At 41.0% G+C, this 7,451-nt stretch overlaps 1 long non-coding RNA gene across 1 annotated transcript; it reads left to right on the top strand.

Moving 5' to 3' along the window:
- Window positions 1–985: 985 nt before the first annotated feature.
- LOC147436123 (uncharacterized) lies at window positions 986–2,427 on the top strand. The gene is made up of 2 exons (XR_015185158.1): window positions 986–1,251; window positions 1,722–2,427. It is a non-coding gene; the product is annotated as an uncharacterized LOC147436123 (long non-coding RNA).
- Window positions 2,428–7,451: the final 5,024 nt, after the last annotated feature.

The following is a 7,451-nucleotide window of genomic DNA, read 5'->3' as shown; positions in this document are numbered from 1 at the left end:
CAAGCATGAGCTACAAGGGGGGGATCGACCAAAGCATGCTAGGGGGTTGCTTGAGGGGTATACTCTCCCACACTTACCACACACACACTCTCATTGTGTATTGTGCAAAGTGCAAGAGTCCCCCTCTCCTTCTCCAAGCAAGTAGAGAGGTTGAGAGCCTACACCAACACTCTTGGCTATGGAATGCAAATCCAACCAAGAGCCATGCTTCAATGCTTAAGCTTGCCATCTTCTCCATCTTCATTACTATGCTTATGTATGCTAGCAAGAAGAGTGATGATAATTGAGGAACTAGTTCTTTCTCCTATGAAATGTTTCTTCTTCCTCTTCCCTACCCTCATTCCTTGCTAGCTCTCTCCACCTTAGAAGGTGTTTGAGGTCTTGGGATAGTTAATGCTTTCCACAAAGTTTATGTTATGCTCGTGATGCATGAAGCTTTCCATCTTCATTGCATCACCTAGGTCACAAGGAACACAAAGATTGTATTGTAACAAGTCTCTCTTGATGGGAGAAGGAGAGGGGGCATAGGTGGGTGGTGAGTTGCAGGCTCCAGTCCCCTCACTCTCACATATGGTGGATGCCGACAAGGGCAGCTTGGGGAGACGTGCAGGTGCAGAGAAGGAGAAAGAGAGAGAAAGAGATCAACTTCGACACAGTAAATGACAAAATACATGCCTTGTATTAGTTTGTAAAAGTGCCTTTACATATATAGAAGCCTTGCCATGCAAACTCAACTGCGTGCCCTAAGGCTTGTTCCCACAGGTAGACAACCCTTGACTAGGGCTTGAATCCTAACATGTGGTAATGTATCAAGAATTTTTTAGACAAGGGAATTGTTTGAATGACGATATATTCAATCTTTGCAAGGCACACGCCGTATCATCCTCCACTTGCATAATGTTTGATCTAAATTCATTGCACAAGTAAGCAATTATGGCCCGTGCGAGATAGTGTGGAGGGTGAGACATCCACTCTACCAAAAAGGGAGTAATAGCCGAGGAGAAGAATGGGAAATGGGAGGGAAGAGGCTGTGAAGGTGTGAAAGGGCGTTTTAGGGTTGTGCTAAAGTTAGCAAAAAGTATAAGTAGAACTGGGTGACACCAGTAGGGAGCGTCTGCTCGCGTGTTTGCCCAGATGATGATGTATGTAGTGTGCCGGATGCTGCCTTGCGGCAGCGCATGTGGGCGTTTCTTGTCATAGTTACACTGATGGGCTCTTCTCGTTTCGCCTTTCAACGTTTGGACGCCCCTGGTAAGTGCTTGCCTTGATGTTGCTTCATTTCATGCTGTGCCCAAAAGGTGTACGCTCTCTTCAAATGTGTAGGCGTATTTGTATTAGTTCTAGGTCTCCTAATTACGCTTGCTTATGCTTAATCAAGCATAATTGAGGTGTAACTGTACGTTTGTGTTGTCTCTGGCCCACTAATACCTCAGATCTTGATGGGAGTTCCACACATTTATGTATGCTGAGGATCATTAAGTGCACTTGCCTCACTTGCTTGTCTGATTATTTCCACTGGATAGACAGAACATATGCCCAAGTAAAACATATATTTCATATGCTTCGAAGGAAGTGAATTATTAATTTTTTTAGGATTTGAGTAATCAAGCAACCTATTTTTCTGCCTCATTAGCTCCTTCGGATAAGAACATTTCACTGTTTTTTTTCTCAATAATTAGAATTTGACACCTCCTTAACGACTTATTTGTTAATGGCTTCAGCAATGTAAAATCCACTACCTTACACTGAACGCTAAAGGAAAGATGTAAGTTAGGGAATGGTCACTAAGTAGGGAATCGCCCCTTGGTGACCATTCCCTGCAACACAGGCGCCTGCATGGCAACTGGCGGAGGCTGGTAGCCATGCTTCCGAGCATGCATTCCAGAGGAATGGTCTACAAGTGATCATTCCGGGCCCTCAAGGGTTGAGGGGAGTGGGGCCATGCAGACTGAATTTGAAAATTCTGTGAGCTGACGTGGAGGTTTGTGGAAGCACGACGAAATTGTGCATTCTGGCTGCTGAGCTGTTAATAGCTGGTAACGTTCCGCTTGCCGAGTTGGTGTGCACTGACTACCCCCCAGATGTGGCGTTCTGGCTGCTGACATGGGCTGCATCGGTTCCCCGTCGCTGAAATCGTTAAGTAAAAGCGAGCAGATGTACAGTCCAAAGCTGCTGCCCCACGACCCTTGACCTTGACGGAAGAAGGAATGGATACACTACTTCTTTACATGGAGATGAAGTCTTTTGATTTTCCATTTCCATGGGGCTCTTCATTTCCTAAACTCACCCTTCACTTATGCACTTGATATGTTTTGAAAGGACTTTTATATTTTTTGAGATTGGGGGCCCTACTGGATGATAGTTCATTGACAGGAATGTTGAAACTAGATTTTGAAATAATATTGAATCTGATTATGTTGTGCATTATCTTTTCATTGTTGGCTTGTATCTACCGGTGTTATAATCTCATGTGTTGTAGACATTGTTAGACAACCCCTTTTTTGTGTATTGACGGAGACTTAAAGAGAAAAAAGATCAGACAATCATGTGTTTGAAAACAGTTGGTAAGACATGTTGTCATTGGTGTATTTCATAGTTGGGTTGATCGCGTGGAGTGTTGTAGGATGTCGACGAAAAAGAGTGGAATTATTGTAGGACTGGACCAGGGGAAAACTTATCAAGGCTTGGTTATGAATGGGTAATTTACAAGAGAGATTGATAGTTGGGTAAGGTTAATGATTGGATCTCTTGACTTTAAGTTGTTGAATATTCTTTAAGGAGTACTATCTTGTAATGGATAATCTAGAGAAATTGGATTTGGAAAGGTTGCTGTACTTATGTTGGAAAGTTCAATGGCATGACATATGTGTCATTAGCGTCGCCAATTTATGTATTAGATCTTGATCACCTTCTAGTCTCAATCAGCACTCCCAAAAATCTAGTAATCATTATTTTTGTCAATGTCAAGTAGCGCTCCCAATATCAATTGAGCGTATTGTGGCCATGATATGAAGGTAATCATTTGAGCCTCTAGCCTCTTAGTTGATTAGAGCTTTATATGCCTGCAAAATTGCTTAGAGTAATCTCGCACTAAATTTTATATTATTTCGTTATAGTGAGAAATGTTATTGATAATGTGTGTAGGAGTGTCTACACTTGCCACTCCTACACTTGCATCACTAAGTTTGCATAGTTATTACAAATAGCATTATGGTCCTTTTGCACTCTATTAGCCACATCAAGCATTGCACTATCGGAGGGAGGAAACATAGTGGTATATTTTTGCATTCTAGTTGTGTCCATGTCTAATTAATATCTCACATGGGAGAAAATACTAAAGGAGCACTTTAAATTATAGTGTGTGTGTGTGTGTGTGTGTGTTATAGTTACATTTTGATGATAAAATTGTATGCAAAGATACTTATCTGTCGTTGCAACAATTGTTTCTTTCATGCATTGTAAAGTTGGAAACTATTAGGTTACTCTAAAAGATCGTGCAATGAATGTAGCAACCAAGTCTATATTTTCGATGTGAAGCATTAGTAAAGAAGAAAACCAATAACTTGGCAACTTGTAGCAATTGAGATGTGAATGCCATCTTTTCACCGAAATCTTGAGCGAGTCTAAACAATAGTGTGTTGTTTTGCAAAACAAACCTTGTAATAACCTTGGGATGTTAGTTTATGTTGCTATTATCCCTTGGTGTGTGATGTTTGAAGAAGTGGCTACTCTGAGCCATTGCCAGGCTTTCCAAGTATGTGCACCATGTAGCTTTTTAAGTTTGGAAGTTTGTGGTGGATGTGCGGAGTGGTACAATCATGTTTGATTCATTGAATATGAATGTGCAAGTTGATTAAGGACAATAGCCAATTCTGAGAGGTGGTTTCAATGCAATCAAATTCTAAGGTTTTAACCTTCATGTGGCATATGAGTGCTTGGAGCATCTTGAGAGTTGTGACACCTCATAAGTGATTTGGGGCCCAGGCAAGTGTGGAGAGAAATCATGCTTTGTTTGAGATGCGGTTACAAGTGATGAGGCTCTCTTTGAGGCATGAATCTGTAGCATAGATCATTTTATAGCTATGGAGAAGACGCAAAGGAGAGTTATTAAATGCTATAAGATTTCTTTGGTCTCCCACGGCTGTCTTTATGAAGTAAATTTGCATATTGAGCATTTTCTTGTTTGGAACTACCCTAGTGAATTTTTCCAATGTCTTCTAGAACTTGCCACCATTTGTGCTTCATTGGCAAGGGCATGAAGATATGTAATCTCAAGCCTTGACACCTTATTGTTATGTGGAAGCTAGATTTCTTAATTGCATCTCTATCATTTGCATCAATAAACATCGTAGTGTGTCAAGAACTTTGCACTTGCAAAGTGAAATGTTATTCATCTTTGCTTTAAGTGCCTCTTCCTTGGTTCCATATTGGGAACAATCATTTGAGTAAATGCTGCCCAAGTCAAAAGGTCCCTTAAATGAAGTCTATGGTGGATCGAAACCAATGCAGAAGAGATTGATGTTGAACAGAAAGACCAAGACCTTACTTTTGACACCAAGGCCTTTTTTGATTGCTTTAAAAGACGACTTGGTTGATTCGCATTGATAATAAAGCCTCTTATATAGGCTTGACGTTTCGATACATGCCATGTAAGAAAAATGTGGCTTCCTCTATAGGCTTTTCCTTTAGGCATCATCCATTTGCTTGCTTAGTCATAGGTTAAGTAGCGTTGTCGTTGAGGATGTAGGATTATGCCCTCTTGATGCTACCTATTCTCTAACGTAAACAATGTCACTAGGATATATGTTTGCAAATTATTTAGTTTTTTTGAGCTTCAATTGTGCTTTCTAGACATAGATTAACATTAGAATAGACTACCATCAGATTCATTTTTGGAGAAAAAGATTATAGTTGCTGGATCAAAAGATGTAGAAGAAACAGATTTTGGTTGACTAAAGTTGTCTTGGATAGAGTTCTTCTCCTTTCTACCATTCTCTTTTGATAACTTCTTACACTCTTGCTTTTTCATTATTCTATCAATTGTTGGCGTTGTGTTTCATTCCTCTTGTAAATTGAACATGTCATTTCTCAAGTCTAGGGGAAGATGGGCTAGGCCAAGGACCAAGACACATGTGGTGTAGGGGGGGTCTATATTTAGCATGCCAAGGGTCTATAGTGGGCATGGTTGGGTGGAGATGTGCATGTGCTAGTCTCTAGTCTTGTACATTAGTATCAAAGTTTAGAGGAGAGGGGTACTAGGGAGGAGACGATGAGGCATGAATCTCTCTCTCTCTCTCTCTCTCTCTCTCTCAAGTGTGGTAGATTGGTTAGGCCATTTCTCTCTTGAATAATAGGTCTTGAGTTCAACTCTTCTCGTCGGATAGATATTTAATAGTTTCTTACGACGTTAAAATTCTCTTCTTTTCGGGGGTGTGTGTGTGTGTTGTGCTAATAAGAAGAGGAAAATGGTATAACCTTTCTATCACCCAAGTGGTAGATTGGTCATGCCATTTCTGTCTTGAATAACAGGTCTTGAGTTCAGCTCTCCACATCGGATAAATCTTTAAAGTCTCTTGGGATAGTTTGCTACGATGTTAAAACTCTCTCTCTCTCTCTCTCTCTCTCTCTCTCTCTCGCGTCTTGAAGTTGACATGCTTGCGAGAATCGATCCTAGCACATCGACTGGATCGATTGCTTGTAAGGGCAGGTGAAGCTGGGGTCGACCGCCATAGAATTGTTTGCAAGTAGGCTTGATGGATGTGCATCGCAACGGGGGTGAATTTTTGCTTTAGTGGTGGGCGAAGCTGAGCAGGGCTTGGAGTGCTGTTACTTGTCGGAGTTAGCGCTGTCGGTTAGTACCATGAAAAACGTTGAGTTCGTCTTTTTTTTTCTTTAAATAAAGCGTCTATTAAGGTTAGTATAGCCCCCCCCCCCTCCCAAAATGAAAAAAAAATGTTCAATGGAGGGAGTCCACTTGGGCCCCCCTCCCCTCGAAATGAAAAAAAATGTTTAGTGGAGGGAGTCCACTTGGGCCACCCCCCCCCCCCCCGCCCCTCCTTTCCGTTCGGGTGGAAATGACTTTTAGGAGTTAGCAAAGTCAACACCACTGACACCAACGGGCTATGGGAGCCATGGAAATTTTCGACGGAACAACATATTTTTGGTATCCATGCATGCTAGTTGCACAAGGCTTCGACATCTTTGGGTTGGAAGCTCTTGGAAGGAGATTAGGATACACGTCGCACAAGGCTTCATCTTCGAGTTGGAAGCTCTTAGAAGGAAAATTTGCATCAAAAACAAGGTTGCAAGGGCGCAACAAGAGTATGAGGTCAGTTCGAGCTCAACACAAGCATTTGAAGAAAGTGATTACCCTTTGGCAAGGCCTAACGCGAATACCATGCAAAGTTATCTCGCTAACCCCTAAAGTACCACTTCTCCCTATACATGGTGTTAGATAGAGCATAACGATTTGGGGGGAATCATAAGGTTTAAGATTTTATGCTTTTGGAGTTCTTTATGTATAAGTTTATAATGCAGGAGTATATCGTCATGTTAATGTTGGCTATGGTGCCTTGAGAGACTACATACAGGTTCAAGTATGACCATGGTCATCCCGTTAATGTCCAACTAAGGCTATGGTCACCACAATTTGGACTAAGGAGCGAGGCTCCATATGAGACTACTCACAAGATGTGATTTTTCCATGGTGAAGCAAGGCTTCTTCACATGTGAGGTTTCTTGCATAGGTGACCACACATCGAGGTGCCACAACTTTCGATGCCAAGGACGTCTATTGTTTTAACTTCAAAAGTCTTGTAGAATTTTCTCCAGTGCCAGATTGGCAGTAAAAGTTGCTTGGTTCAAGAAAGGTTTAATAGTAAGATGAAGTCGATAGTTAAATTTCATGAGCTATCTCACTTCAACATTGGGGAATTGAAGATACTTCTATGATTTTCAATTAGATGTATGATCTGACAAGGTCGACTCTCTTGACAAGGGCGATTTTCTTTTGCCTTGCTATATGTATATCAATAAGAGCACCTTCTAGCTATGAGCACACATGCTCCATCATGTTTTATCTTTCCAATGTACTTATACAAAGCAAGGCTTCAATTTAGGGCATATTGTATAGAAGCTCCCAAAGTTTGGAATATGCTATTAACATACGAACTTGGGAAAATTTTGCAATATGTTTTCATGATTTTTCACTGAAGGTCGGTATGAACCAAGTAATGAGGGCATGCATGGTATCTTTGACAACTCTCAATTTATCACAATGGCTATGAAATAGAGGGGGGACAAGATTGGAAAATTTCAAGTTCTTTTGTTTTTTTTTTTTGTGTTTTCAATTTTTACATTGGACAATATCTCCTTCTTTGCAAAGCAAAACTTTGTAGGTCATATGAGAAGCAAGGCTTCTAAATCCATACTGAGATACTACTCATTGACTT

The sequence above is a fragment of the Adiantum capillus-veneris genome, chromosome 18 (assembly GCF_014529385.1).
Source record: "Adiantum capillus-veneris isolate H3 chromosome 18, ASM1452938v2, whole genome shotgun sequence".
Classification (NCBI taxonomy): domain Eukaryota; kingdom Viridiplantae; phylum Streptophyta; class Polypodiopsida; order Polypodiales; family Pteridaceae; genus Adiantum; species Adiantum capillus-veneris.
This window is presented reverse-complemented; position numbering and strand designations above follow the sequence as displayed.